Raw genomic sequence first — 17,312 nt, 5'->3', positions numbered from 1 at the left:
AGCTTCTAGATACTACCTGTATTTCTTGGCTATTAGTCCCCTCTTCTGCCTTCAAGGCTAGGAAGAGAGGATTGAGTGATTCTCATATTGCAACACTGAAACTACCTTTTCTGCTTACCTTTGCCACTTTTAAAGATGCTATGATTACATCGAGCTTAACCTGGATAAATCCAGGATAACATACAACCTCCCTATTTTAAAGCCAGTGTTATTAGCAAGATTAATTCAGTCTGAAACCTTAAATTATCTTTGCCACATAAAATAACATATTGACAGATGACAGGAAGTAAAATGTGGAAATCTTTTGGGGATATTATTCTGCCAATCATGATAGTTTTTAAAAATTCAAAATAGGAATTTTGTAGCTCAAACAGCTAAGGCGCCAGCCATATACACCAGAGCTGGCAGGTTTGAATCCAGCCTGGGCCAAACAACAGTGACAACTACAACAAAAAAATAGCCAGGTGTTGTGGCGGGTGCCTGGGTCCCAGCTACTTGGGAGGCTGAGGCAAGAAAATCACTTAAGCCCAGGAGTTGGAGGTTGCTGTGGGCTGTGATGCCATGGCACTCTACCCAAGGTGACAGCTTGAGGCTCTGTCTCAAAAAAAAAGAAAAAAAAAAGAAAGAAAGAAAACTATTTGATGACATATGAATCATATGAAATTCAAATTTAAGTGTCCATAAATACATTTTATCAGAACAGCCTTGCTTATTCTATTTTTTTTAAATCACAGCTGTGTACATTAATGCGATCATGGGGCACCATACACTAGTTTTATACACCATTTGACACATTTTCATCACACTGGTTGACATAGCCTTCCTGGCATTTTCTTAGTTATTGTGTTAAGATATTTATATTCTATATTTATTAAGTTTCACATGTACCCTTGTAAGATGCACTGCAGGTGTAATCCCACCAATCATCCATCGTCCTCACTTCCTCTCCCCTCCTTCTCCCCCTTCCCCATATTCTTAGGTTATAACTGGTTTTCATATGAAAGCCATAAATTAGTTTCATAGAAGGGCTGAGTACATTGGATACTTTTTCTTCCATTCTTGAGATACTTTACTAAGAAGAATATGTTCCAGCTCCATCCATGTAAACGTGAAAGTGGTAAAGTCTCCATCTTTCTTTAAGGCTGCATAATATTCTGTGGTGTACGTATACCACAATTTATTTTATTTTTTTTTTTTTCTTTTTTTTTTTATTGTTGGGGATTCATTGAGGGTACAATAAGCCAGTTACACTGATTGCAATTGCTAGGTAAAGTCCCTCTTGCAATCATGTCCTGCCCCCATAAAGTGTGACACACACTAAGGCCCCACCCCACTCCCTCCCTCTCTCTTTCTGCTTCCCCCCCCATAACCTTAATTGTCATTAATTGTCCTCATATCAAGATTGAGTACATAGGATTCATGCTTCTCCATTCTTGTGATGCTTTACTAAGAATAATGTCTTCCACTTCCATCCAGGTTAATACGAAGGATGTAAAGTCTCCATTTTTTTAAATGGCTGAATAGTATTCCATGGTATACATATACCACAGCTTGTTAATCCATTCCTGGGTTGGTGGGCATTTAGGCTGTTTCCACATTTTGGCGATTGTAAATTGAGCTGCAATAAACAGTCTAGTACAAGTGTCCTTATGATAAAAGGATTTTTTTCCTTCTGGGTAGATGCCCAGTAATGGGATTGCAGGATCGAATGGGAGGTCTAGGTTGAGTGCTTTGAGGTTTCTCCATACTTCCTTCCAGAAAGGTTGTACTAGTTTGCAGTCCCACCAGCAGTGTAAAAGTGTTCCCTTCTCTCCACATCCACGCCAGCATCTGCAGTTTTGAGATTTTGTGATGTGGGCCATTCTCTCTGGGGTTAGATGATATCTCAGGGATGTTTTGATTTGCATTTCTCTAATATATAGAGATGATGAACATTTTTTCATGTGTTTGTTAGCCATTCGTCTGTCGTCTTTAGAGAAAGTTCTATTCATGTCTCTTGCCCATTGATATAAGGGATTGTTGGCTTTTTTCATGTGGATTAATTTGAGTTCTCTATAGATCCTGGTTATCAAGCTTTTGTCTGATTGAAAATATGCAAATATCCTTTCCCATTGTGTGGGTTGTCTCTTTGCTTTGGTTATCGTCACCTTAGCTGTACAGAAGCTTTTCAGTTTAATGAAGTCCCATTTGTTTATTTTTGTTGTTGTTGCAATTGCCATGGCAGTCTTCTTCATGAAGTCTTCCCCCAGGCCAATATCTTCCAGTGTTTTTCCTATGCTTTCTTTGAGGATTTTTATTGTTTCGTGCCTTAAATGTAAGTCCTTTATCCATCTTGAATCAATTTTTGTGAGTGGGGAAAGGTATGGGTCCAGTTTCAGTCTTTTACACGCAGACATCCAATTCTCCCAACACCATTTATTGAATAGGGAGTCTTTCCCCCAAGGTAAGTTCTTGTTTGGTTTATCGAAGATTAGGTGGTTGTAAGATGTTAGTTTCATTTCTTGGTGTTCAATTCGATTCCAAGTGTCTATGTCTCTGTTTTTGTGCCAGTACCAAGCTGTCTTGAGCACTATGGCTTTGTAGTACAGACTAAAATCTGGTATGCTGATGCCCCCAGCTTTATTTTTGTTACTAAGAACTGCCTTAGCTATACGGGGTTTTTTCCGGTTCCATACAAAACGCAGAATCATTTTTTCCAAATCTTGAAAGTACGATGTAGGTACTTTGATAGGAATGGCATTGAATAGGTAGATTGCTTTGGGAAGTATAGACATTTTAACAATGTTGATTCTTCCCATCCATGAGCATGGTATGTTCTTCCATTTGTTAATATCCTCTGCTATTTCCTTTCTGAGGAGTTCATAGTTTTCTTTATAGAGGTCCTTCACCTCCTTCGTTAGGTATATTCCTAGGTATTTCATTTTCTTTGAAACTATGGTGAAGGGAGTTGTGTCCTTAATTAGCTTCTCCTCTTGACTGTTATTGGTGTATACAAAGGCTACTGAATTGTGGACATTGATTTTATATCCTGAAACATTACTGTATTTTTTGATGACTTCTAGGAGTCTTGTGGTTGAGTCTTTGGGGTTCTCTAAGTATAAGATCATGTCGTCAGCAAAGAGGGAGAGTTTGACCTCCTCTGCTCCCATTTGGATTCCCTTTATTTCCTTGTCTTGCCTAATTGTATTGGCTAGAACTTCCAGCACTATGTTGAATAGTAAAGGTGACAGAGGACAACCTTGTCTGGTTCCAGTTCTAAGAGGAAAAGCTTTCAGTTTTACTCCATTCAGTAAAATATTGGCTGTGGGTTTGTCATAGATAGCTTCAATCAGTTTTAGAAATGTGCCACCTATGCCTATACTCTTCAGTGTTCTAATTAGAAAAGGATGCTGGATTTTATCAAATGCTTTTTCTGCATCTATTGAGAGGATCATGTGATCTTTATTTTTGCCTCTGTTAATATGGTGGATAACGTTTATGGACTTGCGTATGTTGAACCAGCCTTGCATCCCTGGGATGAAGCCTGCTTGATCATGATGAATGACTTTTTTGATGATAAGCTGTAATCTATTGGCTAGGATTTTGTTGAGAATTTTTGCATCTATATTCATGAGTGAGATTGATCTGAAATTCTCCTTTTTGTTTGGGTCTTTTCCTGGTTTTGTTATCAGGGTGATGTTTGCTTCATAGAATGTGTTGGGGAAGATTCCTTCTTCCTCAATTTTTTGGAATAATTTCTGCAGTACAGGAATAAGCTCTTCCTTGAAGGTTTGATAGAATTCTGGAGTGAAGCCATCTGGACCAGGGCATTTTTTAGTTGGAAGCTTTTTTATTGTTTCTTTGATCTCAGTGCTTGAAATTGGTCTGTTCAGGAGGTCTATTTCTTCCTGGCCAAGTCTAGGGAGAGGGTGTGATTCCAAATATTGATCCATTTCCTTCACATTGTCAAATTTCTGGGCATACAGTTTCTGGTAGTATTCAGAGATGATCTCTTGTATCTCTGTGGGATCAGTTGTTATTTCCCCTTTATCATTTCTGATTGAGGTTACTAGAGATTTTACTTTTCTATTTCTAGTTAGTCTGGCCAATGGTTTATCTATTTTATTTATTTTTTCAAAAAACCAACTCCTTGTTTCATTAATTTTCTGAATGATTCTTTTGTTTTCAATTTCATTGATCTCTGATTTGATTTTGGATATTTCTTTTCTTCTACTGAGTTTAGGCTTAGATTGTTCTTCTTTTTCCAATTCCATAAGATCTCTTGTGAGATTGTTGATGTGCTCTCTGTCTGTATTTCGAATGTAGGCATCTAAAGCAATGAATTTTCCTCTCAAAACTGCTTTTGCAGTATCCCACAGGTTTTGGTAGCTTGTGTCTTCATTGTTGTTATGCTTAAGGAAGTTACTGATTTCCTGTTTGATTTCTTCCTTCACCCATCTGTTATTCAACAGAAGATTGTTTAATTTCCATGCCTTTGGATGGGGTCGAGCATTTTTGTTAGAGTTGAGTTCCACCTTTAGTGCCTTATGGTCTGAAAAGATACAAGGTAAAATTTCAATTCTTTTGATTCTGTTGATATTTGTTTTGTGTCCCAGGATATGATCAATTTTGGAGAATGTTCCATGGGGTGATGAGAAGAATGTATATTCTTTATCTTTGGGGTGGAGTGTTCTATATGCGTCTATCAAGCACAATTGTTCTAGGGTCTCATTTAAATCTCTTATATCTTTGTTTAATTTCTGATTAGAGGATCTGTCCAGCTCTGTAAGAGGTGTGTTAAAGTCCCCTGTTATGATGGTATTATCAGATATCATATTGCTCAGACTGAGTAAGGTCTGTTTCAAGAATCTGGGAGCATTTAAATTTGGTGCATAGATATTTAGAATTGAAATGTCTTCTTGTTGTAGTTTTCCCTTGAGCAATATAAAGTGACCATCTTTGTCTTTTTTGACTTTAGTTGCTTTAAATCCACATGTATCTGAAAATAAGATTGCAACTCCTCTTTTCTTCTGAATTCCATTTGCCTGAAAAATTGTCTTCCAACCCTTGACTCGGAGCTTTAATTTGTCTTTTGAAGCCAGGTGTGTTTCTTGCAGACAGCAAATGGATGGCTTGTGCTTTTTAATCCAGTCAGCCAATCTATGTCTCTTCAGTGGGGAATTCAAGCCATTAACATTTATGGAGATAATTGATAAGTGTGGTAGTATTCTATTCGTCTTATTTGGTGAGAGTCCATTGCTTAGTTTTATCTTTTGCATCAGTGTGGAGGTTAGGTTCTGTCCTTTGATTTCTGAGTTCTTACTTTGCTGCTGATCCATTGTGGTGGTCAGTGTGCAGAACAGGTTGAAGTATTCCCTGTAGAGCTGGTCTTGTTGTGGTGAATTTCCTCAATGTTTGTATATCCGTAAATGATTTGATTTCTCCATCAATTTTGAAGCTTAGCTTAGCAGGGTACAGAATTCTGGGCTGAAAATTGTTCTGTTTAAGTAGATTAAAGGTAGATGACCATTGTCTTCTTGCTTGGAAAGTTTCATTAGAGAAGTCTGCGGTCACTCTGATGGATTTGCCCCTGTAGGTCAACTGGCGCTTACTCCTGGCAGCTTGCAGAATCTTTTCTTTTGTCTTGACTTTGGACAGGTTCATCACAATGTGTCTTGGAGAAGCTCGGTTAGAGTTGAGGCGACCTGGGGTCCGATAGCCCTCTGAAAGCAGTGTGTCAGAATCTTTGGTGATGTTTGGGAAATTTTCTTTTATAATATTCTCTAGTATGGCTTCCATTCCTCTGGGGCATTCTTCTTCCCCTTCTGGAATTCCTATAACTCGTATGTTGGAACGTTTCATAAAGTCCCATAATTCTGACAGTGAACGTTCTGCTTTCTCTCTCTTCTTTTCTGCCTCTTTTACTATCTGAGTTATCTCAAAAACTTTGTCTTCTACCTCTGAAATTCTTTCTTCTGCATGGTCTAACCTGTTGCTGATACTTTCCATTGCATCTTTAAGTTCCCTGATTGACTGTTTCATTTCCTTCAGCTCTGCTATATCCTTTTTATATTCTTCATATCGTTCATCTCTGATTTGATTCTGTTTTTGGATTTCCTTTTGGTTATTTTCCACTTTATTAGCAGTTTCCTTCATTGTTTCCATCATTTCTTTCATTGTTTTCAACATGTGTATTCTAAATTCCCTTTCTGTCATTCCTAACATTTCTGTATAGGTGGAATCCTCTGCAGTAGCTACCTCATGGTCCCTTGGCGGGGTTGTTCTGGACTGGTTCTTCATGTTGCCTGGAGTTTTCTGCTGATTCTTCCTCATGAGTGATTTCTTTTATCTGTTTCCTTGCCCTAATTTTCCTTTCACTTCCTCTTGCTCTTTAAGTTCTTGTGCCTGTGGAAGTTGTGGGTGGGTTTAGACGGGTTGAACACACGCGACCACTTGCTGGTTTTCCACTGTTTTAGTCCTCCTCTTGGGGTCCAGAAGTCTCTCGCTGACTCCCTGTATCCTCATAGGAGTGATGATAGGCAGTTCCCACCAGCCAGAGATGCCTGGAGTCCTATCTCCCCAGACTCACGGTGCCCAGATGCAAGGAAGCTGTTACTCGGCTGCCATCTTGCTCCGCCCCCGATATACCACAATTTATTAATCGATTCGTGGATCGATGGGCACTTGGTCTTTTTCCATGACTTAGCAATTGTGAATTGGGCTGCAATAAACATTCTGGTACAAATATCTTTGTTATAATGTGATTTTTGGACTTCTGGGTATATACCTGGTAAAGGAATTAAGGAATTGAATGGCAGATTTATTTTTAGATCTCTAAGTGTTCTCCGAACATCTTTCCAAAAGGAATGTATTAATTTGCATTCCCACCAGCAGTGTAGAAGTGTTCCCTTTTCTCCACATCCACGCCAACATCTCTGGTCTTGGGATTTTGTGATATGTGCTAATCTTACTGGAGTTAGATGATATCTCAAAGCAGTTTTGATTCGCATTTCTCTGATGATTAAGTATGATGAGCATTTTTTCATATGCCTGTAGGCTATGTGCCTGTCTTCTTCAGAGAAGTTTCTCTTCAAGTCCCTTGCCCAGCCTGCGATGGGATCCCTTGTTCTTTTCTTCCTTATACATTTGAGTTCTCTGTGGATTCTGGTTATTAAACCATTGTCCGAGTCATAACCTGCAAATATCTTCTCCCATTCTGAGGGCTGTCTGCTTGCTTTACTTACTGTGTTCTTGGCTGTGCAGAAGCTTTTTCATTTGATCAGGTCCCAGTAGTGTATTTTTGAAGCTGTTTCAATTGCCTGTGGGGTCCTCTTCATAAAATACTCACCCAGACCAATTTCTTCAAGGTTTTCCTGGCACTCTCTTCTAGTATTTTTATAGTTTCATGTCTTAAGTTTAAATCTTTAATCCAGTGAGAGTCTGTCTTAGTTAATGGTGAAAGGTGTGGGTCCAGTTTCAGTTTTCTACAGGTTGCCAGCCAGTTCACCCAGCACCATTTGTTAAATAGGGAATCTTTTCCCCACTGAATATTTTTAATTGGCTTGTCAAAGATCAAATAATGGTAATTAGCTGGATTCATCTCTTGGTTCTCTATTCTGTTCCAGACATCTACTTCTCTGTTTTTGTGCCAGTACCATGCTGTTTTGTTCACTATTGATTTATAGTATAGTCTGAGGTCTGGTAGCGTGATTCCTCCTGCTTTGTTTTTATTTCTGAGTAATATCTTGGCTATTTGAGGTTTTTTGTGATTCTATATAAAACGAAGCATTATTTTTTCAAGATCTTTAAACTATGACAGTGGAGCTTTAATAGGGATTGCAATAAAATTGTATATTGCTTTGGGTAGTGATTCTTCCCAGCCATGAGCTTGGTATGTTTTTCCATTTGTTAACATTTTCAGCTATTTCTTTTCTTAGAGTTTCATAATTCTCTTTATAGAGATCTTTCACGTCCTTTGTTGGATAAACTCCCAAATATTTCATTTTCTTTGGCACTACTGTGAATGGAAGAGAGTCCTCAACTGTTTTTTCAGCTTGACTATTGTTGGTATATATAAACGCTACCGATTTATGAATGTTGATTTTGTAACCTGAGGCGCTTGACCTTTGAACTCTGCTCGTTTGTTTGTGGGGCACTCTGAGCCGTTCTCATGGGGGAGGGCACTCCTGTCAGCTTGGAGATGGATTTTTTACCTTTTGTTTGTATCCTTGGGGTCGCAGCTCGCCTCAGCGGGGTTGATGTGCGTTCATCAACCTTCTCTCTTGGTGCAGCTCTAATCCACCAGGCTACTTGCTAAATTTCTGTCTTTTAACTCTCCTTCTGTATGGGAGCCTCTGTGGAAAGCAGGCTTCAGTTAGCCATCTTGTCTCCTCCCCCAGCCTTGCTTATTCATTGATGTATCATCTGTGACTATTGTTGCTCTATAACTTGAGTAGTTACAACAAAGTATATGGTCCTTAAGCCTAAATTATTTACTATCTGGCCTTTACAGAAAATGATTTTGACCCTTGGTGTAGTTTCTAATTTGCTTTTTGGTGCTTTACTCTTAAATATTCATGGGTAGATAGGGATCACCAGACATTTGGGGAAATCCTCTGACATGAAATATGGAGACTAAAGAAAACAGAATAAATAACTCAGAGCAGAAAGAGATAATATAGGAAACTGAAGAAATTTTACCAGGAAAAAAGCTCCTATAATTAATATTCTCAGAGAGGGGCTTGGTGTACAGTGGTTATGGCGCCAGCCACATATACTGAAGATGTCGGGTTCAAACCCTGCCCAGGCCAGCTAAAGAAGAACAAAAAATAGCCAGGTGTTGTGGCAGGTGCTTGTACTCCCAGCTACTTGGGAGGCTGCAAGAGAATGCTTAAGCCCAAGGGTTTGAGGTTGCTGTGAGCTGTGACGCCACAGCACTCTACCGAGGGTGACATAGTGAGACTCTGTCTCACAAAAAACAACTAATACTCTCAGACAGAAATGAGAATAATACACCAGGAAACTAAAGTAGAATCCTGCTAAAAAAAAAAAAAAAAAATTGAACAAATTTCGTAAACATTTAGAAATCAATAAAGAGTTCTTGGATAATAAATAAGTGGTATTAGGTGGCGGAGGACTTGGCAAATCCCTGAGAGTGTTGAAATCTCCTCGAGAGTAGATAGAAATATAGTCAAGGAAATCTAGAACATAGAACAAATGAAAAAAAGGTTAGGAAACTTAAAGGGTCAATTTAGGGTGCATGCAATATTTGATAAGGAAGGGTTAGAAAGAGAAAATAATAGGGGAGGGAGGATGCATTTAGGTAAGAAGTGTTACCAACGACAAACAAAAACGTCTTAGATCTGTAAAAACATGACTTTCCAGATGTGAAGGACTCATCTGGAAAGAATGAAAAAGACTTAAACCAAGCTATATTTCATAAAATTTCAGGACACCAGGGATACAGAGATTCTAACTTACACACAGAGAAGAAAATAGGAAACATGTGACAGAAGAATAATAAGGCTGGATAATGTACTATGTCAGTAAGACAGTTGCTCAAATGTAAGACCATGGACTCCATATTAGTGTACAGGGATATTGTCTTTCTCAGTCTCCTTTCGAGGAGATGAAGTATTTTAAATTCAGTCATCACTATTTTTAGTGACTGCTAACTGAATGTTTATCCTTTTTTTTTTTTTTAAAGAAAACCAAGAATGTAAAGGTTTTTAAAATTAATTACTGTAGAGAAATAGAGAAACATCTAGATAGCAATAGCAACACAAGAGAAAAAAATGTATGGACCCTTCCATCTATGTTTAGGACTTACATTTGCTTTAATGCTAGCAAATGCATAGCTCAAGTTTTTTCCAGTTAACTATTTCATTCACGTGGTGTTTTGCATAGTTGCAAAGGATTCTCATCAAGGCCAATACCAAGAGCAACTCCAAAATTCTACTTCACTAATGCATCACTAACCACTGTCTCACTAGACCTTTTTTCAATTAAATCATAGCTGTGTACATTAATGCAATCATGGGGTACAACGTGCTGGTTTTATGTACAATTTGAAATATTTTCATCTAACTGGTTAACATAACCTTCATGGCATTTTCTTAGTTATTGTGTTCAAACATTTATATTCTGCTTTTAGTAAGTTTCACCTGTACCCTTCTAATATGTACCATAGGTGTGGTCCCACCAATTACTCTCGCTCCACCAATCCTTCTTCCACCCCTTCCCTCCCTTGCTCCTTTCCCCTTTCCCCATAATCTTGTCCTGTAATAGGGTTATAGCTTTCCTATGAAAGTTATGAATTAGTTTCATAGTAGGGCTGAGTACATTGGATACTTTTCCTTCCATTCTTGAGATAACTTTGCTAAGAAGAATATGTTCCAGCTCCATCCATGTAAACATGAAAGAGGTAAAGTCTCCATCTTTCTTTAAGGCTGCATAATATTCCATGGTGTACACATTGAAAAAAAAAGTTTTAGAAACTTATTCATATTTCCCCCAAGTTGCTTTTCTTTGTTTAGTAATTCACCAAATTCATGTTTACCATTCAGGCTACCTGGAGAAAACAAAATACAGAAGCCAGTGCTTCCAAAAAGAAAACCAGAATTCCCACCAAGAAAAACTTGCATAATAATGCAACAAAGATGAATATATTTGTGTAGATTTACTTAAGAAATAAAATTTAAAAGAAACATCTAGGTGTCAAGAGCAAAACTCAAGGAAAAAACCCTTTCATGTTTAAAGATACTATTCATGATTGTGATGAATTGTATAAATGATTGCTATCAACACATACTTTTTTTTCCTTTTACTATTTAGTTTATATTTTCTTTTGCAGAAATATAGGGGGACCCACATTGTTCCATGCTAAGGGCAACGCAGCTTCAACTGGATTAATACACCACCTAGTCATTGGCTCACTGAACAATCTGCGTTAATTTCTAAAGTCCTCTTTTGGAAACTTATTCCAATTCTCTACTCCCACAGGTCTTGCATGCCTCCTCCTGTTTCTCCCAAGTTGCTTCTCTCTAATCACAATGTCTTATGCAAGAATGCTCTCTTTCCCAAACTTCCCTAACACACTAAATTATTCCCAGCACTCCTCCTCCTCTTCTTCTTCTTTTTTTTTTTGAGACACTATCTCACTGTGTTTCCCTGGGGTTGTGAATACCCTGTGTTGTCAAAGCTCACAGCAACCTCAACTTCTTGGGCTCAAGCAATCCTCATGCCTCAGCCTCCTGAGTAGCTGGGACTATAGGCACCTACCATATGTCCAGCTAATTTTTTAATTTTTGGTGGAGATGAGTCTTGCAGGCTGGTCTCAAACTCTTGAGCTCAAGCAATCCACCTGTCTTGGCTTCTCAGAGTGCTAGGTTTACAGGCATGAGCCACTGTGCCTGGCTCCTATCAGCACTTCTAACACAAGCAACCCCGTGATGCAAATATAGCAACTGTTGCTCAAGCCTGAATTGGACCAATGTGAAGGTTAAGTATTTCCCTATTCTGCCCAGAAGAGATTGTATTATATAAACACAATCTTTAAAGTGGATATAGATTAATTACAATGAAGTTTATAATGAAAGAATTGTAACAGTTGCAAGGTGGGGGAAAAATACAAATGAAACTCAAGTTAGGTTGAAGATTTGTTGGGTAGGAGCCATAGGAGTGCCAAGGTAAAGCTCGTGTGGGGTGAGAAGTCGTCAGAATAATTAGAGAAGGCCTCACATTGGGAGTAAAACCCTGGAAGACATTTGGGTAGGTGGAGAAGGTATTCCAGATGTGGGCAGCAGTGTGAACAAAGGCCCAGTAACTCAATTTAAAGCATATAATAGTAACAATAGGAAATATTTATTGAAGACTTACTTAGTGCCAGGGACTGTTCCAAGCGCTTTACATATATATTAATTTATTTGATTCTCAGAACAATACCATGAAGCTAAGTACTGTGATTACCCACATATTTTAGATGAGAAAAAACTAAAATATAGCAGAGAAAGTTTTAACAACTTGCTCAAGGTCATGCATCTAGTAAGTTAGGGAGCCAGGAATTCTGATTCTAAAATCTGTGCTCTTAAACTGCTGTGCTCATTCAAAAATGAATGATCTTGAAGGAAATATTCTAAAACTAAATTATGGCGATGGTTGCAACAATTCTGCAAATTAATTAAGAATTATCAAATGGTACACCTAAAATGAGTGAATTTTGTGGTCTTAAATTATACTTAGATAAAGGTGTTTAAAAAGTGAATGATACATATTCTTATTGTTAAAATGGATTATAATTTTTTACAATTTCATGTTCAGGAACTTTGAACCCTGAGTGCTCTTGCCACTAGAATCTGGAAATGGATAAAGTAGGTAATCTTTTGCCTTGCTTAAATTGGCTGAGGACACAAAAGTTTATGTATCACTGTTACATACTCTTTTGGAGTGAAAATCTTTTACTTTATTACCTTTGGGTTCCTTGGTATACAAAATAGTTATAGAAGGGACTTGATAAATATTTGTTGAATTAAACTACAAGGACTTAATTTACTTGCACCTAGATATTTAAATTATATCCCTCCAAATTCTCACTTTCATATTCTATTTTTGAAATATAGACCTCTGCAGTATACTTAGAAGGCAAAACTTATGCACTGCGTAGATGCATGGATATTTTAATACATAGAAGGGAAAACACGTAACTGATGAAAACCACGTGTATAAAAACTTGTAGGTTTAGATGAGTATATGTTGATAAGAGTTGCTTGAGGAAGCCTGAAGAAAAAACTGAGTTAACACAATTATTTACTTATAAAGATTTTAAAAAGTATTCTTAAAACATTTTAAGTCGGCGGCACCTGTGGCTCAAGGAGTAGGGCGCTGGTCCCATATGCCGGAGGTGGCAGGTTCAAACCTAGCCCCGGCCAAAAAAAAAAAACAAGAATGTTAAATTCATAACATATAATATAAAAATATACAATACAGAGATTCAAAAAAAAAAAAAACATTTTAAGTCACAGGTTAGAAGAATTAGAATTTCCTGTTAATCATGGCAAGGAAAAAAAATATGTGTGAATATTTATAGGTGTGTATTGATATTTAGGACAGTAAAAAAAGGAAAGTAGTCATGAGCCAAAAATTCCCATTTAAAAATATATGAATAAAAGATGCTGTTACGGAGTCACCTATTGGAGCAGTAAGTATAGTGTTATATTTTCATATTCTTTTGTTTAAATAAAAAGACCAAATGGTCTCTGAAGATTCAGAGAAGGATGTAATTCTGCTTCTTCACTATTTGGTGACTTGTCCTGAGCCAAAATATAAAGTTCAAAATGAAATATCTTTACAAAAGATAAGATATTTTTGTCTGCATCGCATGTAATTATGATTAGAGATAGTCGTTTAGTAACTGTCTTCAATTTCATTAGACTGTGTATCCCGCACACATAGCCTGTGATCTCTGAAAACCTGGTCCCAGTTTTACCTATTTAATGGCCTCAAAGAAAGTAATTTGGGCTATTTTTTGTTACTAAAGTTATCCATAGATTTTTGTAAAAATATTCATCTAAAATAGAAAAGCTTAATTGTGATGGATGTGTGTTACTTAGTTCAATGTAAACATTTCACATTTTATATCGAAGCAGTACCCTGAACTCCATAAATGCATCAGTGTACAAAGTTATGATTTAATAAAAAATAATTTAAAAAATAAAATAGAAAAGCATATGAAAAGCAAGTCACCCATGCCATCTGGAGATGAGTGTTTCTTGGTTATTTTCTGTACCTACAAACAAGGTGTGTGTGACCTTCATGTCCTGTGTTTCAGTATATTAGGGTTTTTAGTAGCCTTCATAATTAGCACACCCCCCCTTCCCTACCTGTGTTCTAAACAAGTTGGGAAATAAGACTAACCACTAAAGCATGACAGAGGAAGGCCAGAACCTAACTTTATTACAAAAGAGGATGAGGAGGAAAGCCGGAAGTGCTTGTGGACTAACTCCTACAGTGGGATGGATTGGCCCACTTAGCCTTAGCTAACACTGACCCTGGCCAGAACTCAGGAGGATTCAGGGCATGGAGCAACAGAGGAAAATTACTCCTTAAGGGCATCTTGCACCTGAGAAGGAAAAGGAAAGAGCCGAGGCAGATATTCTCACTTATTTTTCCCACCTTCACAAATCAGATTAACAAGCTAACTTCTTTTCCTAGGTAAGACTGAATGAGGACTTGGGAAAAGCTTAGGGTGGAAAGATATCAAGGCAAATAGGGCTTTTTTGGCTAGGTGAAGGAATTTGGATACTCATCTGAGGGTAAATGGGAAACATTAGATGGATTTGGGGAGAGGGTTGATGTGATCCAAGTTACATTTTTTAAAGAATCAATCTGGCTGTTCTACATGGAGAATAACTGTAGGGAAAGAAAAAATTAGCAGGATGACTGGTTAGGGCTATTTCAGACATTCACATAATTTCCTGAATAGGAGAGGCAATGTTTTGATGCTGAAGATTTTTTGAAGCTAGAGTTGACAAATGGAATTTAATGTAAGGTTCATTTTTGACAGTGTTTTAAATTATGCCCCTTTAAGAAGGGTTATGAATAAAGAATTTAATTTGGAAAATGATTTTATAAAACACATTCGATCTTTTCTTGTCACGGTGCCTGACTTTCTAATGGTTAATAGGCTCTTGGGGAGTTGAGAATTTAGGTTGCATGAAACCAAAGAAGCCTGTTTTGGTTTATGTTATTCTGGATAATTTAAGAATTCATTTTATTTTTATTATTATCTTGTATCAGTTGGCAATATGGAGTAAATTCTCCCTAATTCTTCTTCTTTTTTTTAAGACTTTTGACATCTTACAAAGCATAAGTAAAGTTCTCTGTGGCTGTCTAGATAGGACTGTTATGTCGTCTAAAATGGTCAGACTCTCTGCAGGATAACTACAGAGACTAGAAAGCCTATAAAAGGGGTGTCTCTCTTGAGTAGAGAGATTTCCTGAGCCATGTTTCTCAGCTTCAGGACAGTTATGATTTATTTTGTAAGCTGATGAGGCCAAACATTACTGTTTTAACCATTATAAACAAAATAGCAAATGTTAAATGTTCACTTAATAGAGCCACTAGTAGGGCTTTTATATATAGAAAGTAAAGACTGAGCCAAAATATGAAGTAGTTTTCTGGTCTGTGTGCATTCTCTTTTAACTTACTATTTAACTTATTGCAACTGGTGAAGTGATGCATCTAATGGTGATTTGAGCTCTAAAATTCTACCGTGAGTCCTTCCTGATTTTTTTCTTCTTCTAATAATTACCCAACCCTTAGTAATTTACCATAGTTCTTGAAACTTTTCAGAAACTTTTATTATATTAGACTCAAATTAAAAGAGCCTTAAATCTCAATACCTCAGAGTATTTTTTATTATTTACCAGTTTTGTTCTTTACCAATTTTTGTGGCTCTCAGCTTCAGCCTCCAAAATAATCTAATTATAAAATCTTAATTCAGGCACATTTTTAAAGTTATTTTCCAATTTATTCATAGTTATTAAGGTAACTATTCTCACACTGAGTGGTCTGATTTTTTTTCTGTCTTAAAATTTTAACATGGGTGGAAAACGCTAATGCTGCGCTGATGCTCCTCAGGCATCCTGAGGTGGTTAAGAAGCCAGTCACCATTTGACACATTTTCATCACACTGGTTAATATGGCCTTCCTGGCATTTTCTTAGTTATTGTGTTAAGACAATTATATTCTACATTTACTAAGTTTCACATGTACCCTTGTAAGATGCACCGCAGGTGTAATCCCACCAATCACCCTTCCTCCACCCATCCGCCCCCCTGTCTCCCCTCCCCAAACCTATGTATGGTGCACCATGATCGCATTAATGTACACAGCTATGATTTAATATTAATAAAAAAAAAAGAAGAAGCCAGTCACCATATGCATTATGTGGCAACCCGGTTCTATTCCCAGTAAAATAGGTTTCATATGCTCTCATTCTGAAAATATAATAGAGAGAAAGGATCTACTTGTCTTTGGAAAGCTGTATTTTTTTAAACACAGAAAATTATATTTTACATTCTGACCAACCACACACATAACCTTTCTTTGCACAGACACACAGGCATATGAAACTGAAAACTAAGTTTACTATAACAATTCCTAATCTTGTACTCCAGTTGTTTTTATTCTACTTTATTCCATTTAAAAACGTTTTTTTGTTTTTTACTCTTCTTTTTTTCTTTCTTTCTTTCTTTTTTTTTTTTTGGCTTAGTATGTGTGTGTGGGTTCTTCTGGTGGAGACTAAAAAACCTGCTAGACAAATTCTAAGAGAGCTTTAACACTCACTTTATTTCATTTTTTAAAATGCTGATCACAATCTATTGGATTAATTTTTTGATGCTAATGAGTTGGAATCCAGAGTTTGAAGAACACCTCTAAATATGCCCCACAAATAATTTGATCTTCACAGTAGCCTTGTGAGGTAGACGAAGTTAATATTAATCTTTTCAAAACATAGCTAGAGCCTACATTTAGAAAACAGAAGTTGAACTGAAAAATTGAAGACAGTGGTTCGGGGCATTGAATGAGCAGAGGACATCCTGAACACAGGGTACACTTGACTGGTGGCGGGGGGGGGGGGCACAGGAGAAGGTACAGAGATTTAGAACAGCAGGCAGATAGGTGCAAAAGACATTTTGCCTGCCTTAGGATTTTTGCCTGAGTCCTTGAGGATACTGGTATTCCTCCAGAAATAACCTGCGGTTAGAATATAACAGCTTGTTGGTATCCTAAAAACCTACCAAAATTAGTTTGCAGAAGCTCTGTATCTCTGAGCTTCTTATAGTTCACACCCAGAAATCTCATCTATACCAATCTAGTCTAGTTTCTCTAAGTCTTTTTCCCAAACTTCATTTATTTGTACTCCTGTCATAATTCTTGCCATATCTATACATTACCTATACATTATCTTGTTTTCGAATTGTTAAAAATAGATTTATTTAAAAATTCTAAATAATTAAAAATTGAGGTAAAATTCATGTAACATAATTTAACAGTTTGCCCAAAGAAATCAGTTAGCTTTCTTCTAATGTGCACAACAGAGATTCACAAGAGAATTTGCTGCCTTCTTACTGCTTATAGCAGCTAACACTGTCCACCTACTATGGACCAGAATTATTCTAAATGCCTTCAGTGTGCTTGTTCACTGAAGGTTAATATTCTTGTTCCTATTTTAAGGACGAGTTAGCTGGAGATTGAGTGATTTACCGAAAGACACCCAATAAGAGGTAGGTAGACCTGGGATTTGATACTAGGCAGTCTGGCTCCAGGTTCTG

The 17,312-nt window shown here is 37.1% G+C and overlaps 1 protein-coding gene and 1 non-coding gene across 3 annotated transcripts in view; one reads left to right on the top strand and one right to left on the bottom strand.

The window, feature by feature from the left end:
- WDR70 (WD repeat domain 70) overlaps positions 1–17,312 on the top strand; it is a 345,496-nt gene that overhangs the window by 216,414 nt on the left and 111,770 nt on the right. The window lies entirely within an intron of this gene.
- LOC128592832 (U7 small nuclear RNA) lies at positions 16,259–16,321 on the bottom strand. The gene has a single exon (XR_008382049.1). It is a non-coding gene; the product is annotated as a U7 small nuclear RNA (small nuclear RNA).

This window comes from Nycticebus coucang, chromosome 1, assembly GCF_027406575.1.
Source record: "Nycticebus coucang isolate mNycCou1 chromosome 1, mNycCou1.pri, whole genome shotgun sequence".
Classification (NCBI taxonomy): Eukaryota; Metazoa; Chordata; class Mammalia; order Primates; family Lorisidae; genus Nycticebus; species Nycticebus coucang.
Note: the sequence above shows the minus strand (reverse complement) of the source record. Positions and strands in the feature narration are given on the sequence as shown.